The 15,960-nt window shown below is 41.1% G+C and overlaps 3 non-coding genes across 3 annotated transcripts; 2 read left to right on the top strand and 1 right to left on the bottom strand.

Moving 5' to 3' along the window:
- Positions 1-8,612: 8,612 nt before the first annotated feature.
- Positions 8,613-8,685, bottom strand: TRNAR-ACG (transfer RNA arginine (anticodon ACG)). Its single transcript has one exon. It is a non-coding gene; the product is annotated as a tRNA-Arg (tRNA).
- Positions 8,686-9,031: 346 nt separating this feature from the next.
- Positions 9,032-9,126, top strand: TRNAY-GUA (transfer RNA tyrosine (anticodon GUA)). Its single transcript has 2 exons — positions 9,032-9,068; positions 9,091-9,126. It is a non-coding gene; the product is annotated as a tRNA-Tyr (tRNA).
- A 536-nt stretch (positions 9,127-9,662) lies between these two features.
- On the top strand, positions 9,663-9,751 carry TRNAY-GUA (transfer RNA tyrosine (anticodon GUA)). Its single transcript is given in 2 exon segments — positions 9,663-9,699; positions 9,716-9,751. It is a non-coding gene; the product is annotated as a tRNA-Tyr (tRNA).
- Positions 9,752-15,960: the final 6,209 nt, after the last annotated feature.

The raw sequence follows: 15,960 nt of genomic DNA, 5'->3' as shown, positions 1-15,960 counted from the left end.
TAATAATAACCAATGGTTGTAGTGCTTCATACCTGACACTGCTCTAAGAGATATATATTGGTTTTATATTTTTTTATATTTAAATATTCATTTAATACAACAACTTATAGGACAAGTGCTACCACCATTATTATCATTCCTTATTTTTCAAACTAAGAAACTAAAATACAGAAAGGTTAAGTAACTTGGCCTATCACTCATCTCTCCATAATACAAATGGCTCCTGCTAACCTCCTTAAAGGAGGTGAGGGGCTGGGGATTGATTTAACAATGTGGGGTTGACTGTGGGAGCAGGGGTGGGGGGATGGCCTGGGCAGAGAAGGGTAAAGTGGGAAAAATTGGGATACCTGTAACAGAAAAACAATAAAAAAATCTTTTGATATAGTTATTTAGCAGATGAGGAGTTAGTTTGATTTAATAATACAGTCAACCTCTATCATTTAAAGATTCTGTATTTTCAATTTGCCTGCTTGCTAAAATTTATTTCACGGTCATCACAGACATACATAGAATGACAAGAAATTCGAATTTCCCAGCTAAGGTTTAACAAAATAATGCTCTGCCTTCTTATCTTAGCTTTCTTACTATAAACAAGTGCCATAAGGTTTGTGTGTGTGTATGTGCTTTTTGCTGGTTATTTCACTGTATTAAATGTTTAAAGGCATAGCACTGAAGTGCTGCCTAGTGTTCCTAAGTGTAAGAAGTTATCATACCTTAGGGAGAAAATATGTATGTTAGATAAACTTCTGTTGGCTGTGAGTTCAATCTTAATGAATCAATAATATATGTTGAATACTGTGTCTAAACAGAAACACATAAAACAAGGTATGTATTGATCACTTAATGAAAGTGTGAACAGAGATTCACAGGAACTTAACCCTATTTTTCTCCTAGGAGCAATAGTTCAGTATTCACTAAATCAGTGTTTATGGTGATTTTATAGAATCTAACTACTGCAAGTAACAAGAATCAACTGTACCTCCCCTAGAGTTCTACAGAATGGTTCCCTTTCTAATCTCAGAAACAATCTCTGTAGTTTCTCAAATATCCTTCTTGGACACAATGTATAGTTACGGAGAGCCACAGATGAGAAATCAGTAAACCTGAGTTCAGCCCTAGTCCTCATTTGGAGGTTCATCCTGAAGAAATTTATTTATTTATTTAGGTATAGCTTCCTGATCTATAGAATGGTTTCCTCAACCCCCCCCCAAAAAACTTTCAAGTACTTTCATCTACATTTGTGTAAAGTAACTTTCAAGTCTCAAGAAAGTATCTTTTTGGGAGCACCATTGTTAACAAATTCTAGGAATTTGATCTTTGGGTTCTAGAGATGAGAGTTCCCTTTAATAAATGGAATATTCTGTTACTCCCAGAATGTCCTGGTCATTGTCTAACATAGTCTGATACCAAAAGCCACCTTTCAGCTTCCTTCCACCCAGGAAGCAGGCCATCAGTCCAGTCTCTCTAATTCAAGTGTTCAGCTGGGGACAGGGAGACCAAGTATTACTAAGGAGGCAGTCCAGGCTGCTGACTCAGGAGATCTGAGATCTCATCTGCTGTTGTGCAACTTCGTTATTCAAGGTAAGTCATTTCACATCTTTGGGTATCAGTTCCTCCATTTTTAAACAATTTTTATTAGATGCTGTATTAGATGACAATTACTTGACTAGATGCCCCACACACTTTACAAAATAATATGTATACAGTTAAATAAAAATGTAAACAATATCAAAGAGGGACTTCCACCAAGATGGAGACATAGGTGGAGATGCTGTGCCTTCTCACACAACCAACTTTAGAGACAACAAAATTTTAGCAACAGAAAACATAGTCAAAACACAGAAAATTGAACTTTTCAGAAGTCTGATAACAATGAATTCTTCAGCTGGACCAGTAAGAGGGGTGAAGCCAGCAGCTGGCGGAGCAAGGTAGCACAAGAAAACTTGGTTAGATGGACTCAGGCATTCGGATCCCAGGCATGGGGTTGCAACAGGAGGATCCAGTGAGCGACGGGTGGACCTAGAGAGGGCACAGGGCAGCAGGCTGAATGAGGTCACACATTCGCGCTCAGACCCTCAAAGGAGTGAGCAGTGAGATAGACCGAGCAGGCCCCAGTGGCGGGAAGGAGGCCCCCCAGCAGAGGAGGCCACTATTGCCCCGCTCTGACCCCGCCCCCACATACAGCGTCACAACCCAGCGAGCTGGGCAGCCTGCCGTTGTGAACATCTAAGGCTCCATTCCTCATACTTAATGGGTGTGAACAGACCAAAAATGGCTCAAAAAGATCTCAAGGCCCCAGAGCCCATAACTCTAAGCAACGAAGAAATAGCAAAACTTTCAAATGCATAGTTCAAAACACTGGTCATCAGGATGCTCAAAGAACTGGTTGATTTTAGTCACAAATTAGAGGAATATATGAAGGCTAAACTAATTGAAATGAGGGGAATTGCACAGGAAACCAATAGTAATGGAAAGGAAACTGGGACTCAAATCAATGGAGTGGACCAGAAGGAAGAAAAAAATGACCAAACAAAAAAATATAAAGAAAGAAACAAGAATTCAAAAAAATGAGGAGAGGCTTAGGAACCTCCGGGACATCTTTAAGGGCTCCAACATCCAAATTATAGGGGTACCAGAAGGGGAAGAGGAATAGCCACGAGTGGAAAACTTTTTTGAACAAATAATAAAGGAGAATTTCCCCAATCTGGCAAAGGAAATAGACTTCCAAGAAATCCAGGAAGCTCAGAGAGTCCCAAAGAAGTTGGACCCAAGAAGGAACACACCAAGGCACATCATAATTATATTAGCCAAGATGAAAATGAAGGAGAGAATCCTAAAAGCAGCAAGAGATAAGGGGACAGTCACCTACAAAGGAGTTCCCATCAGACTGTCAGCGGATTTCTCAAAAGTGATCTTACAGAAAAGAAAGGGCTGGAAAGAGGTATTCCAAGTCATGAAATCCAAAGACCTACAACCAAGATTGCTCTATCCAGCAAAGCTTTCATTTAGAATGGAAGGGCAGATAAAGTGCTTCTCAGATAAGATCAAATTCAAGGAGTTCATCATCACCAAGCCCTTGTTATATGAAATGTTAAAGGGACTTACCTAAGAAAAAGAAGATAAAAAAGATGAACAGTGAAGGGACAGCAAACGCACAGTTATTAACAACCACACCTAAAACAAACTAAAAGGTCAGCTAGATCAGGAGCAGAAACATAGAAATGAAGATCTCATGGAGGGTTAGCAACGGGAGTGGGAGGAGGAGAAGTGGGGAGAAGGTACAGAAAATAAGTAGCATAGATGGTAGGTAGAAAATAGATAGGGGGAGGGCAAGAATAGTATGGGAAATATAGAATCTAAAGAACTTGAGACACGTGGTCATAAACTAAAGGGGGGAATGGTGGGGGTGGGGAGGTGCAGGGTGGAGGGGAATGAAGGGGGGAATAGAACAACTGTAATGGCATAATCAATAAAATTTTAAAAAATGAAAAAAAAACAATACCAAAGAGTGCAGAAAATAAAGCAAAATTCTCTTTCCTTACCATCCCTCTATTATTTTGCTAGCATTACCATAACAAAATACCATAGACTGAGTGGCTTAAACCATGAAATTTATTTTCTCATAATTGTAGAGGCTAGAAGTGCAAGATCAAGGTGTCAGCAGGTTTGTTTTCTTATGAGGCCTCTCTCGGCTTACAGATGGTCGTTTCTTAATATGTGTTCACATTGTCTTCTCTATGTGCACACATCTTGTGTCTCTCTCTGCATCTTTATTTCTTCTTATAAGAACACTAGTCACATTGACTGAGGGCACACCCAAAACAACTCCATTGTAATTTAATTACCTTTTTACAGGCCCTATCTCCAAATATAGTCATTATCAGGTACTGGGAGTTAGGGCTTTAATATTAAAATTTGGGTGAGGGAACACAAGTTAGCCTGTAACATATGCCATCAATTTCTCAAATTGTGCCAAATATTAGTTTAATTTGAACCATGAATTCTTTAGAAAGATCTCTCTATTCTCTTTTAGAAATTCCTAATTATCTTTATTTTGCTTTTGACATGCTTTTATCCTATTTTAAAAGTCTTCCTGGTCCTTAATTACATTACTATTGTGGAAGAATGCACTTCTTTTTGAAAAATCATATTCCCAGAGCCTTCTAACCTCCCCCTGACAGGCCTAGGTAGGCCTAGGAGGAATGAAACATCACCAGATGGGAAAATACACCAGGGGAAACCACAGCCTGGGAAAATGCCTACCTGGGAGACTACTTGCTAGCCCTACCCATGACAAACAGATACAGGGGTCTGGGGTCAGCCTATCTGGCATAACGGGATGCAGCTTTAACCCAAGGGTAATGAGATGTATCAAGAACAATGGTCAGCAAAAATGGCACCCAGCAACCAGCTCTAGCCAATCAGACTCTGACACCCCAACTAGTTACCCTTTGTGGGGTTGTGTGCTTAAAAAATCTGCCCCTAAGAACAACTGAGCCAGTCTTAACCTCCCTTGGTTGGCTCCACTTACCCCTCTTATTCCTCACTAATAAACCCTGCTTTTTGGCTCGCTGCATCCATCTGTCTGGTGTCTTGAGTGACTTGACCTAACACCCGCCATCCCTCAATTTGTCTTGATTGCTTTCTTGGCTTGCTGTATCACTGTCAACTTGGGTTTTGAGTTCCTTGGTTGGTCCCACCCCCACTCTCCTTTTTAAAAAATCCTGTGTACTCCTCTTTCTTGGATTCTTATATAGTTTTCCTGAAGTACATCTGTGGCAGCCACAGAAATTTGTTGTTAGATCCCCTTTCAAGAAAGAACTTAATGCCCAGTTGCAAGGAGACTGGTTAACTGAGGGCCTCTGGGTGTTAATTTCTTGAGTCCAAAGTTATCAGCCTCTAACCAATGACTGAACAAGGTGACTGGAGGAGGGCCTAGCCATTTCTGCCCAACTCGGGACTCTTCAAAAGGGAAATATTTGCTCTGTAGCTATCAAGGGGGCTGGCAGAGACTAAGGCCTGCATCATTGTTTAATTGTTACCCCTACCTAATTGTGTGCCCTCTCCTTTTCCATTCCACATATGTTACTCCTCAGTAAAACTCTGTACTCTAGTTCTTTGTCAGCTTCTGCTTACTGGAGAACACAATTGGTATAACATCCTCAATTATTTTAAATTTGTTTCAGAAAGAAATCTTTGGATTTAAACTTTTCATTGGATTTATGAGACCTCGAAAGTATGAACTGTCTTAATATGTGATTGCTACTTTCATTGGTTATACAATTATAGGTTCAAAATTATTTCCCTACAGAACTTTGGAAGTCTTGCTTTACTGTCTTCTAGTCTCCAACATTGTTGATAAGTCTGTTCAAAGTCTGATTCTCATTCTTTGTAGTTAGCCTGCTTTTTGTTTGTCTTGTTCCCATCCTTGAAAGCTTTTAGGATTTCATCTTTATCCTCAATGCTTTAAAATTTCACTAGGCTCTGTCCATGCAGAGTTGTTTTCCGTTCATCCTATTTGGATGTCCCTTTCAATCTAATGATTAATGTCTTTCTTCCATTCCTGTCCCTGCATTGTCTTTGCTTTCTTTTTCTGGAACTTACTAGATAGGCATTGTGTCTTCTGGGTTAATTCTCCATGCTTTCACTTTAATATCTCCTGTTCTTTATATTCTGGTGTACTGAAAGACATTTTCCATTTTATCCTTTATAATTCCAAATCTGATCTTCAGCCATGCCTGTGTTATTTTTCACCTCAGCAATCACAGTTTTAGTTTCCAATAACTCAATTATTCTTTGTTGCTCCTTTCAATAACACCTTATTCTGGTTTTTACTGCTGCAATATTTTCTTAGATGTCCTAGAGGATATCAATTAGCATTTAAAAAATAGTTCTGTGTTATTCCTTTTATTATTTTTGTTTCTTCCTGGCTCAGTTATATTGTTTATTTACCATGGACTTTTTTTTAAAGTTGTTGTAGCCTCTCCCATGCCTTGTAGACATTTACTTATATTCATGAATAAAGGACTACATTGATCTGCACCTACAAAATTTACACCCATAAACTGGAAAGCCTGCTTGGCCCTAACAGGCTTTGATGGTGCATGAGCGAAAACAGCCATGCTGGTCCAAATCCCCCAAACTGGCAACTCAAGGAGGGACTCATTCTGGATAGCCGTTCTTTCTTTCTGTGTCTGTTGTTATTAGGTGCTGCCTCTCTCCCCAGCCCTATACTTATCCTGTGGGCTCTCCCCAGGTAAATTTACTCTGCTTAAGCAGTTCTCCAGGCAGCTCAAGCTGAGGACAAAAGCTGCAGCAACTGCACAATGTTGTAGGCCTCTGATGTTTGTGCTGCTCTGCCTCTGTTCCTGTAGCCTTTTGGGAGCTCCTTGGGGAGAATGGTTCTGATTCTACTGGCTTCTAGAATGTTTATTCTGAGCTGTGGTTTTTTTTCCATTCTGGGCTATGTTTCTATACAATCTCATTTGCTTCCCACATCACAGAAATGAAAATCTCAGGTTTGCTGATGGCACCTCATGTTGTTTTCCATGCTGCAAAGACTTTTCTTTTTTTTTATATCTTTATCATCTCTTCATTGGGATCCTAGGGAGGAGGAGATGCAATTATACGTGCCTAAAAATAAGGCTAGACATGAGCCACCCTGATGGCTTCACGGAATCTTGACCCCTGGACACATTTTGGGGGTCAGGGGTATGCATCTAACTGAAGCCAGAACAATGAAGAGTTCTGCAATCAGGACTGAGAAACAGAAGTAAGTCTCTAACAGATGCCTTAGTCCATCTGGGTTGCTATAACAAAGTCAGACTGGGTGGCTTATAAATTATTTATTTATCACACTTCTGGAGGCTAAAAGTCCACAATCAGGCTGCCAGCATGGTCAGGTCCTGGTGAAGATTCTCCTTCTGCTTGCAGACTTTTGAACATCTCACTGTATCCTCACATAATAGAAAAGAGGAGGGAATCTCTCTGGAACCTCTTTTACAATGGCTCTAATCCTGTTTATAAGGGCTCTGTCTTTCATGATCTAATCATCTCCCACAAATCCCCACAACCTAATATCAATTGGGCATTAGGTTTTCAAAACATGAATTTGAGGGAACACAAATACTAAATTTATAGCAATAGACTCTGAGGGATAAAGGTCAGAAACTTTTGGGGGGAACAGCATCATGTTTTCAATTCTGTGCACTAGAGAGCATAAGAGAAGCTGAGAAGCACTGAAAGAAAAAAGCATAAGGCCCAATTTATTTCATCCTTGGTTTCCCTGGGACACACTATTTTTATAGTGTCTCTCTTGCTTGCACTAACTCATTGTTATTTTTTGTCACAAGTAGAGAACCAGAAATCTTATACCATTTTGCTCCTTTTGGAATGTGTTGTTATGGTCTGGTTGGCTCTTGGGGTAAGGCTGCATCAGAAAGTTACACCAAGGGGCCAGGGTTTCTACCCCAGTGCATCAGTGGTCATGACAGTGACCTGTGCAGATAACAAAAGACTTACTTGCCACCCTTGTAAAATGAAAACTTACAAATATGATGGGTCTCTTTTCTCTTAGCCTAATTTGCAGGCATCTGTCCATAAACTGAGGGGAGGGATACAACATGTCCCCAACTTCCCATGAAGATAGTATATATTTTTTAACTTAGAAATACTATGTAACTTCAACGATTATATTAGCTTATTACATCTGAAAAAATGGCAAAATGTTCACTAGGAAACAGAAAAAAAAAACCCACCATTATTTTGTTTAAATAGTCTGTGCTTACCCCCTACCCCTTGAATTTTTAGCTTAACCATATTCGGGTATGGTTAAGCCTTACATGAAGGTTTCCTCAGCCCTAAGGAAAGCACTTTCCCACTTAAAAACCAGCCCCTTCCTCTAACTTCACACTTTCTTTTCCTTAGCCTATCTCTTACGGATCCTCACATTTTATTAAAGCTTTTACTTTTAGGAATTGCTGTCTTACTTGCAGAGTTTTAAGAAATAATTCTAAACTCCTCTCCACAAATAGCGGGGGGCTATACAACCTCAAAATAAAGATTCAGTTTGCTCAAACCAATGTGATACCTTCTTGGTTAAAGACTTGACGGCACAACCGAAGTCATTGAATCCTGTGCTTAAAACCAATGAGGAGCTCGATACCTTAAAAATAAATAAACAAAACAGGACCTGGCTCAAAAAACATCGCAGTACATAACCTAACTTCTTGCTCTCTGTACAGTCGGGGATGAGTGGGGGCAGTTTCTCCAGTAACGTAGGGACTGGTGTCTGCAAACTATTGCGAGACGCGAGGATCTGAGCTGCAGTGAGCGCTGCGCTGGAATTTGAACCAGCTTTGCACGGAACTGCGGGCCTCGGTCTGCGGGGTCCCGACTGCGATGGGGCCTTGGGGGCGGCTTGGTGCTTCAGAACCTCTGCAATGGCGTGCGACCGCGATGGCTTTCTGAGCTCTTTAGTGTCCTAAATTACTCTGGGCACTCGTGGTTTGGAGAACCCAGAGGAAGTAATAATCTATGCGGGGAGGAAACAGGGCAGGTTTGTTGTTTTTGTTTAATAATCTGTGGTTTTATAAACTGAGGTGACAAAACGCCGAGCCAGGCAGGAGTCGAACCTACAATCTTCTGATCCGTAGTCAGACGCGTTATCCATTGCGCCACTGGCCCCTTCGAGTAAAACTCAGCGGGGGGTATACAAACCGTAAAGTAGGAGGCCTTACCAAACGGTCACCCCCACACGCGGCAGTAAAAGAAAAGTGAGACAGGCATGCAGTAGAGGCGTCAACGTCTCAGGATCCTGGCACCCCACGTACCGGGTACCCGAGTTGAGGAGTCAGGCTGGGTGAGGAGCTCCAGTCTGGAACCTCGGGTTACCGTTCTGCGCACGCGTAAAACGGCGCAGGCGCGTAACGCACTGGCTTCCAGATTGCGCATGCTCAAAACTATGTCTGAAAATGGGCCAGCTCTGCTTTTTATGTGTTGAATCTCGGGAGCTAGAGGATGACCAATGGTCCCTTCGGTAGCTCAGCTGGTAGAGCGGAGGACTGTAGTTGACATTTCAAGTTATGAGTCATCCTTAGGTCGCTGGTTCGATTCCGGCTTGAAGAAGACAGGTGTACATTTTTCTTTTCCCTCAACATTGCGTGACTTAGATTTTTTTTTTTTTTTTTTTTTTTTTTACGTAAGTACGGTTTTCTAATACATTACATTCCAAAGAACACTTGGAAGTTCTAGCACTTTAGCTCCGGTTTTGGCCTAAGGCAGCAGCATATCCGGTGCGGTCTTTTGCGGACCCGGCTGCAGGCGCTGCGGTTCAAGTTTCGGGCCCGGCCGGGAGCCTGCGCTCGGTCAGAGGCTGCGGTCAGAACCCTGTGCTTGTTTCCAAAAGGTCCTTGGCGTTTCCCGAGCCTCTGAGCCACGCCGAGAAAACCAGCTCAGCCACGGCGCCGGCTCCCCGGGGCCTCGGACCACGTCCTCCCCGCCTGGGCCGAGGCCGGGGACCATCGCTGCCTGGAGGAGGTGGGAGGTCCGCAAGGGGCGTCGAGCGCCCACGGTACCTCGGAGTCAGGGAGCTCGGCGGAGAACACACAAAAGCAATACTGTGAAAAGTTATGAAGAAAAGTCGGGACGCTCTTCTCTCACTCCCTTCGATAGCTCAGCTGGTAGAGCGGAGGACTGTAGGGGTTTGCACGCTGTTATCCTTAGGTCGCTGGTTCGATTCCGGCTCGAAGGAGAGGCTTCTATTTTGTTACTTTCGCTTTAGTTATGAGGACGTTCACAGTCCGGAATGTCTAACTTCGCTGCTAAACGTGCTGACGTCTCTCTAGAGGAAGAGATAAGAGGCGGTGACAACCAGTGGGGGATTAGCTCAAATGGTAGAGCGCTCGCTTAGCAGGCGAGAGGTAGCGGGATCGATGCCCGCATCCTCCAGCTTTTGTTTTATGTAGCCCCTTGTGGTAATTTTTTTTTTCCACTCTGAATGTTGTTCCAAGTCAGCCACAGGACCAGTGAGGAGTATGGCAAGTTTGAAGTTTCCGTTTTGTAAAACTTCCAGACAAGGGATATGAGTGCTGGCAGTTTATCCTTCAAGTTTTAAGTTTCGACCCACTTACTTTGGGAAGTTCACAAGATTGGTTCTTTTTCTCTCCTCAAACGATGACAGATTGCAGTCACATCTTGTCATTTCAATTCCTTTGTGATTTCTGATTGATGGCTGCTCTTCCAGTGATCCATCTAGGACTAACCTGACAGATGGAAAATCAAAGCTAACAACAACAAAAAACCAACTTGGAAAAGTGCGCTGACTACTCAAAACTTCTGTTGAGCCCTGGAAGCGAGGACTGTGTTCCTCCATCTCAGCTACGGACGATGGTGCGCCTGGCTCTGCGCAAATGGGAGTTTGAGGCAGTGGGTGCCTGAGGAGAGGTGACCAAATGGAGAAAGACCCTGGACCCAGAGTTTGCTGGTGGAAGAGAGTTTTAATGCTATTTTTCTCCCAAGAAATAAATGTATGAGTTAAAGACAGATCATCACTAAGGAAATTAATTGAAAAAAAATTATACAGGGTCCAGCAGAAGTAAGGCTTTCTTGAGTATGATTGGTAGGGTAATAATATGGATGTAATAATTTATAGTTTTAATTTGAACATTTCATCTAAAATGTCATATGGTGTCCTTGAGTGCAATAGTGTTATGTTACAGAATTACATGCTTATGATTTTTTAATAAAAGATTTTGTAATAAAAAAGGGGTGTTATTTATGCCAGACTCTGTATATAGGGCTGCTCTTGAGTGCGGTCTATTTTGTAAACAAAGACAAGACAAAAAACACACATACACTCACTGAAAGATTCGGAGATTGAGCAGAACACACACAAAGGGTTTTCTGGCCATGAGGTCTCCCTATCTTAATTTTCTAAAGTACAGCCACAAAAAAGCTATTGAAACCATACTGCAGTACTAAATTTAAAACATAAATCTCTTAGACAAAGGCAGGGACATTATCTTTTTTGAATACTACAATTAATAAATGATCATTCTTTTATCTAATGTTCATTTTAGGGTTCTAGGCAACCTGTATGTTTTTGTTACCACTAGGTACAACCTGCTGGGGTTTTTTGGGGGGGGTATATCTTTCATTTTTTTAGAACAGTCTCTGTTTTTATCCCATTGTACCCTTTTCAATGGAATGTATAGTGATTCACTTAAAATATATCCTCATTGTTTTGGGGAAAACAGATGACGAAGTAGGAAAAAGAATCCTTTTATCAGATGGTATGTCCCAGATTTTGGGATTATGCGTGTTCTAGCTGGCTGACAGGAGGAGCTGGCAGTGAAACTATATAAACGACTAAAAGAACAAGACATGCACAATAAGGCAAAAGAATGGGAAGGAATACACCCAAATTCTATGTGGACAACACATGTTTAGGACGGATGAGTGAGAAAGAACTCAAACAAGGTTCTAGGATTAGAAATCTGTATATGGAATGGAATTCATGACCAAGTGGGATTTATTCCAAGAATATGAGTGGTTCAACATTCCAAAATCAACATTAATTCATCATAGCAAATACACTAAAGAAGAAAGCCCACATGACCATTTCAGTAGATGCAGTAAAGTATTTGATAACATTCAACATACATTCCTGATTTTTAAAACTGTCAGCAGACTCGGAAGGGAAGGGAACTTCTTAAAACCAATAAAGGGCATCACTGAAAAAACACACAGCTAACATTATACTTAATAGTATGAGTGCTTTCCTTCTGAGAACAGGAACAAGCAAGGATGTCCATTCTGGTGTTTCTAGTAAGTGTAATAGGCAAGAAAACATGAAGTAGAAGACTTACAGATTATAAAGGAAGAAGTAAAACTATCTCTATTTACAGCTCATTTTTGAAATATTTATTACATGTTGATAATAGTTTATATGTTTGGAGTTAAACAGAATATATTAATGAACTTAATTCCATTTGTTTCTCATTTTCGGTGTAGCTACTAGAATTTAAAATGACATATATAGCTCCTATATGTCACTCACATCTTATTCTATTAGACAGCTAGGTCAGAGAGATAGGTAAGGGCCAAATCAGGCCTTAGGGACCCACAGTGAAGATTAATATCTTTATCCCAGGGATAATAAGACCATTAATGGGATTTAAATAGGGAGTGGTACATGAGAAATAGATTGCAGAAGGCAAGAGTGAGTTCAAATCAGTTAGAAGGCTGGGGTGAAGGGGAGGTAGGGGAGGACTGTGCATGCTAAGGATGGAGTCAAGGAGGACCTGGAGCCAAGGTAAGACATTCAGACATGGTCACTGGGAAGGCCTCAGCTAAAATATTTGCTATTTATTGGTACTGTCACTATTTATTTCTGGCCAAGGAATGTTCAGAGGAAAGTACAATGTGTTAGTTTTCAAACATTACCGCAGAGATGGTTACAATGAAGGAAAAATTTATAAACAACAAGTTTGGAAAAGAAGTAATTATCAAGACAAAAAAAAGCTTTCAGTCAGAAGTTTGCAAACTACCTAATGAAAGAAATGTCAAAATACTGGTTTCTGTTAAGTACTTTCAAGGTAGTTCATTTCTCTTTTATTTTAGATTTGGTAAATTTTTTTCATTAAAAATTAAAAAATCACATATCCACATGACCTATTGACAGGTAGACTGCTAAACTGAAAAGATTGACAATGCAGACAGAAAGAAAATGTCAGGTATTTTCTAGATGTCATGGGTCAACTCCTTGCTCTAAGGAGATTCTTGTTTTCCCTTCCACCAGAGCTGTTCTTTGCTTCAAACAATATCTGTTTTTTACTTTCCTTTTTCTCTATCTGACCATAAGTCCTCTATTTGTTTGATGACTTACCCAGTTTCTTAGGGACCCATATCTGGGGGATTGGGAAACTGCTGGAGGAGGTGAGAGCAGTGGTGGTTTTGTTTCAGTTTTTAAATGTTTAAACATACTCCTGCGCCATTTCTGGTGGAACTCAGGCACGAGGGCCAATCAGGACTTCCAACTAGTTGGCCAGAGTTGGTTTCAACCCCCTATCCTAGCGTGGGTTAGGAAAAGTGGAAGAACTTGTGTACCACCCCTATGGAATCCAGGATACCTTCAGGAGACTAGCCCGGTTTTCATGTCTCTGCGGAGGCCCAAGTCCACTCCAAATCTCAGTGACCAGAAGCTGATTTCAATTCTAGTTCAGTTCAAGAATTCTACCTCTCAGACTACGTGAGTGATTGGGGAGTAGACGGAAATGTTCTGCTTCCTCTCTAGAACAGATTGCTCCTCCCATGTCTCATTCTCGACTCACATGCCCACCCTACAGACTGCTGGTCTCCGAGAGTGTGCGTGGTGGCAGGGGTGGGGGGCAGGATGGAGGAATGGAGAAAAGCAGATGAAGAGGAGAAGTAAATGATTATCCACGTTTCACTCATATTCCTATGGGATTCTTGCTGGTTTCCTGTGCAATCTTCAGGGGAAATTCTAGGAAAAAATAAAAGGCAGAGAGAGAAAGAAGGAGCAGAGCAAAAAAGAAGTAGGTATCAACTCTATATTAAATAATCAAGTTGGGGATTCTCGATATCAAAATTAATACTGTTTCACAGGGTTTTTCTTTTCCCTACAAATTCTGGAAAGTTAGGTTACGAACTACACTCATTTATAGATAAAAGAACTGAAATCCAGCTAGGTGAGGTCAGTTCCCTGAGACTACAAAGCAAAGTGGACATCAGTGCTGAATAGGCCTGTCTCCTGACTCACTGTGGAGCCTCTCACCACAACATGGCTCATTGCTCAGACTCAGCATCTGAGTCATCTCTGTGAGCTCTACTTTCATAGTTGACCCAGAATCCATTTCCTCCTTTCCTTCCCCACTGCCATTGCCTAGTGCCAAGGCTTTGTGACCTCTTACGTAGGCTATTGGCAAAAGCTTCCCATCTGGTCTTTAGCCAGGTCACTGTCACTTATCTATCCCAACCACCACTGTGAGATTAATCCAGCCAATGTACAACTCTCATGGAAACGTCCCTCTGAGAAACTTTTAATGACTTCCTGCTGCCTAATTTATTAAGTGTTTAAAACTCTTCAGCCTGGTGTCTATGGCCTGGCAATGAGCCAGCACTGTGCTCTGTACTCCAGTCCAAAGCATCCTACACCCTGAGTACTTCCAGCTCTATGGTACTCACTGTCTTTGCTTCTGTGCCCTCTCCTAGGAAGCCCCACCTATGACCCAACTAAGTTCTCAGATCAGTTCAAATGCTACCCCTCCTATGAAGCCTTCCTAATTCCTCCAACTCTGAAATTCTATACCTCTATGTAACATGTTGTCTTGTACTGTGGTTCTGTATATGCATATCTCATCTCTAATGTTAGACTGAGCTCCTTGAGGACAATGACCTGTGTCTAGTTCGTCTTTCAATCCCCAGGGCTCAGCACAATGGAAACACATGGTAAACAATGTTTTTTGAAAGAATGAATTCCTTTCACAAGAACAGACTCTGCTACAATGTATATCATCAGTTTAAGTGTTTTTCTTTAGGTTGCAAGGTCTTTTAGAGTAGAAACTTTCTTTATATTGTTCTCAGACCTTCATAACCATGCAGTGATAAACCCAATTAATTACCCAGGCTGACTGAACTGAAGTAATGCAGTAAAAAGATTTCACCAGTTCCCTTCTTCATTGTAATTGCTCAATACCTATTGAAAAGGATAATAAAATTCTCCAAAGATCCCTGAAATGTTTATGAATATGTATAACTTATTGTTAGTTAATGGAGCTTTTTAGATTTTCAATAAGCTTTCAGTACACACAGCACTAAGACCACACATAACCAGTCACACCAACCTAATTTCTACGTCAATTAAGTACACATCAGGGATACCATAAACAAAATGTCTTCATTGTTTGAGATTTTTCAAATCAAGAAGAAATGAAGCTGCAAATTCATCACATAAAAAATAAACATGTATTTCTTTTTCATTTTTAACCCGATTTTAAAATTTTAATAAAATATATACGAGGAGGATCCCCTGCTCCCCAAAACCCAGAATTATCTTCTGGAGGACAGACCCGTTATAGTATAAGCTTCTCCCACTAGATGAGTGTCCTGGGAACCCATCGTATAAGTATACTAGCCAGTGTTGTAGTGAGAGGCTGTGTTAAGCCTCAGTGAATTTTTTCTGAAGACTCAACACATTTGTCCATTTCATGATGGGTGATTTACAAGCACACCTTCCCACACTGCACTGAGTGTTCTTCAGTTTTTGACCAAAAACAGCATGACCTCTATGCACCACCCTCCCTATTTACCTGATTTCACCGAGTGACTTTTCTCCCCCCCCCCCCCCCCGATGAAAAAAAGTCCTCAAAGAAAAATGTTTTGCCAATGTGGAAGCGGTGAAACAAAAAAATGGCTGAAGCACTAAAAAGCGTCAAAATCATTGATAGGAATATTGCATCAAATGGAGAATACTTTTTGAAGGTGACTGAAGTTTAAACACGTAAGAATAAGCACACAATTTTTTATAAATAAATTCTGGGTTTGGGGGGTCCTCCCTTGTATTGATGAAACAGTAGTTTCAAAAAATCCTGGCAAATATCAAAATTGATGTTTACAACCCAAGAGCAGACCAAGAAGATCAGAAACTACCATTTGAAATATTGACTTGGAGGCCGATGCAAATGCAAACAGTGCAGGTATTTCACGGGACTTCGTTTTTGCTTCAGTTGGCAGTGGCAATGGTATCTGTCATCCGTTACATGTCAAAAAGAACTAACGGGTCTGCTAACCCACGTGCCAGTTACTTCTTCATTACCGATAGTTGCTGCACCTGTTAAAGACTGTCCAGTTTCCTTTGTACTTAGGGGTGTGTGTGGGGGGGGGTGGGAGTACAAGATGAAAGGTTGAAGGAGAAGAAAAGCAATATGAAACGGAAAAGAG

The sequence above is a fragment of the Artibeus jamaicensis genome, unplaced genomic scaffold (genome assembly GCF_021234435.1).
Source record: "Artibeus jamaicensis isolate MK-2021 breed Jamaican fruit bat unplaced genomic scaffold, CSHL_Jam_final scaffold_916, whole genome shotgun sequence".
NCBI lineage: Eukaryota > Metazoa > Chordata > Mammalia > Chiroptera > Phyllostomidae > Artibeus > Artibeus jamaicensis.
This window is presented reverse-complemented; position numbering and strand designations above follow the sequence as displayed.